This window comes from Equus przewalskii, chromosome 12, assembly GCF_037783145.1.
Source record: "Equus przewalskii isolate Varuska chromosome 12, EquPr2, whole genome shotgun sequence".
Taxonomy (NCBI): Eukaryota; Metazoa; Chordata; class Mammalia; order Perissodactyla; family Equidae; genus Equus; species Equus przewalskii.
In genome coordinates, this window is record NC_091842.1 from 26,831,517 (window position 1) to 26,834,817 (window position 3,301).

At 35.4% G+C, this 3,301-nt stretch overlaps 1 non-coding gene across 1 annotated transcript; it reads right to left on the reverse strand.

Moving 5' to 3' along the window:
* Positions 1-2,327: 2,327 nt before the first annotated feature.
* Positions 2,328-2,542, reverse strand: LOC139074987 (small nucleolar RNA U3). The gene has a single exon (XR_011525002.1). It is a non-coding gene; the product is annotated as a small nucleolar RNA U3 (small nucleolar RNA).
* Between the last annotated feature and the right edge of the window lie 759 nt (positions 2,543-3,301).

Genomic DNA, 3,301 nt, shown 5'->3' on the forward strand with positions numbered 1-3,301 from the left:
TTTTTCTCAGGGTTGCTTTAGCTATTTGGGGTCTGTCATTGCCCCATATGAATTTTAGGGTTCTTTGTTCTGTGAAGAATGTCTCTGGGATGGATTGCATTGAATCTTTAGATTGCTTGAGGTACTATGGACGTTTTAACTATGTTTATTTTTCCAATCCGTGTACATGGAATATCTTTCCACTTCTTTGTGTCATCATCGATTTCTTTCAGTAATGTCTTACAGTTTTCATTGTATAGGTCTTTCACCCCTTGGTTAAATTTATTCCTAGATATTTTATTCTTTTTGTTGTGATTGTGAATGGGATTGTTTTCTTGAGTTCTCTTTCTGTTAGTTCATTATTAGAGTATAGAAAGGCAGCTGATTTTTCTAAGTTCATTTGGTACCCTGCAACTTTGCTGTAGTTGTTGATTATTTCTAATAGCTTTCCAATGGATATTTTAGTGTTTTCTATATGTAAAATCATGTCATCTGCAAACAGTGAGAGTTTCACTTCTTCATTGCCTATTTGGATTCCTTTTATTCTTTTTCTTGCTGAATTGCTCTGGCCAAAACCTCCATACTGTGTTGAATAAGAGTGGTGAGAGTGGGCACCCTTGTCTTGTTCCTGTTCTCAGAGGGATGGCTTTCAGTTTTTCTCCATTGAGTATGATGTTGACTCTGGGTTTGTCATATATGGACTTTATTATATTGAAGTATCTTCCTTCTCTACCCATTTTATTGAGAGTTTTTTTTTTTATCATAAATGGATGTTGAATCCTGTCAAATGCTTTCTCTGCATCTATTGAGATAATAATGTGGTTTTTATTCCTCATTTTGTTAATGTGGTGTATGTGTCACATTGCTTGACTTGTGGATGTTGAACCATCACTGTGTCCCTGATATGAATCCCACTTGATCATGGTGTATGATCATTTTAATGTATTTGTGTATTTGGTTTGCCAATATTTTGTTGAGAATTTTTGTATCTATGTTCATCAGGGATATTGGCCTGTAATTTTCCTTCTTTGTGTTGTCCTTGTCTGGTTTTGGTATCAGGGTGATGTTGGCCTCATAGAATGTGTTAAGAAGTGATCCATCATCCTCAATTTTTTTTGAAGAGTTTGAGAAGGATAGGTGTTAAATCTTCTTTGAATGTTTAGTGGAATTCTCCAGAGAAGCCCTCTGGTCCTGGACTTTTATTTTTTCTGAGTTTTTTTTATTACTGTTTCAATCTCTTTACTTGTGGTTCGTCTACTCAGATTGTCTATTTCTTCTTGATTCAGTTTTGTGAGGTTGTATGAGTCTAAGAATTTATCCATTTCTTCTAGGTTATCCAATTTGTTGGCATGTGGTTTTTCATAGTATTCCCTTATAATCCTTTATATTTCTGTGGTATCCATTGTAATTTCTCCTCTTTCATTTCTAATTGTGTTTCATGTTTTATTAAATACTTGGAAAAAACATAAGAGTAAAAAGAAAGGTAGTTTTTTAAATTAAAGTTTTATTGAGATATGATTGACCCTCAAGCAACTGCAAATATTTAAACTATACAACTTAGTACATTTTGACATATGTGTGCACCATGAAACCATCACCACAATAGAGATAGTTAACATTCTCGTCATTCCTCGAGTTTCCTTGTGCCCCTTTGTAATTCCTCCCTCTAGTCCTTCTGCACCCTTTCTCATCCCCAGGTAACCACCCATCTGCTTTCTGTCTCTATAGATTAGTTTGCATTTTCTAGATTTTTACATAAATGGAATAATACAATATGTACTGTGTTTTGGTCTGGATTCTTCAGTCGTGTTGTGAGTAGCAATATTTCGTCCCTTTTTATTGCCAAATGGTATTCCATTGTATGGGTATACCACAATTTGTTTATCTATTCAATTTGTAGCAGGCATTTGGGTTGTTTCCAGTTTGGAGCTATTGCAAATAAAGCCTCTGTGGACATTTGTGCCTTTGTATGGACATACGCTTTCTTTTCTCTTGGGTGAATACCTACGAGTGGAATGGCTAGATTGCATGGTAGGTGTATGTTTAACTTTTAAAGACACTGCCAAACTGTTTTCCAAAGTGGTTGAACCATTTTATATTCCTACAGATAGTGTATAGGTGTTCCAGTCACTCTACCTTCTCACCAATGCTTGTGATCAGTCTTTTTAGTTTTAGCCCTGCTAGTAGGCATGTAGTAGTATTTTACTGTGGTTTTGATTTGCATTTTCCTAATGACTACTAATGGTGTTGAGCATCTTTTCATGTACTTATTAGCCATCCACATATCTTTTTGGTAAATTATTTGTTCAAATCTTTTGACTGTTTTGTATATTTATTTATTTATTTTTTCTACTCAGACAGCATCCTCCCCCGTCTTACTCTCCCAAAGGAGGAGAAGAATGATCATCACTGGCAAATGGCAGTTGCAGAAGCAACACCAAGAGCCGGCTTCATGCTCAGGAGAGAAGGCTGCGCCTCCTCTTCATGGTTTTGGGTACTCTACACGTTCAGAGAAACTTCTCTAGTAACAAACTATAGAAATGATCCCTGAAAGTATAATCTTGACTGTTTTTTAATTGAGTTGTTTGTCTTCATATTATTGAATTTTAAGAGTTCTTTATATATTCAAGATACAAGTCCTTTGTTGGATTTATGTCCAGCAAATGTATTCTCCCAGTCTCTCTTGGCTATTTAATTTTAAGAGAAGTATGGCCAAAAGATTTCAACAATCCTTTTTCTCAAGCCCTCACACTAACATATGAATTTCTGTTGACCTAACTAAAAAATGATTATAAAGTGGAATTCTGAAGTTGCTGTAAATTTATTTTTAATTTCTAGAGAAGTGACACGTGTAAATTATTGGGGTAGAAAAAAATAACAGCTCATTGGAATCTGTTGTTCTTTATTTGGCCAAGTCACTTTAACACTATAACTGTTGGGTGTGGTAATGAAAGATAAGCATGGTATTTTCATTTTCCCAGGCTGTCTTCTCCTTGGTATTCTTTTTGAGGAGCTGAATAAATGAAAGGAGAAAAGAGTGAACAAGTGCTCTTTCTCTTTAATAACTGTTTTAATAGGTCTGTGATTCTTGCTCATCCCACTCCCCTCAGAGACGCAGAGTAGTCCATGGGTTAAGAACATGGGGTCTGCTTGGGGGGAGTCTGGCTCCCCTCTTTCCAACTGTGTGACCCTGGGTAAGTTCCTCAACCTCTCTCTGTCTCAGTTTCCTCATCTGAAAAATGAGAATAAAAATAGTATCTAACTAATGAAATTATTATGAGGATTAAATGAATTAAAACATACAAAATATTTGAAATGACTC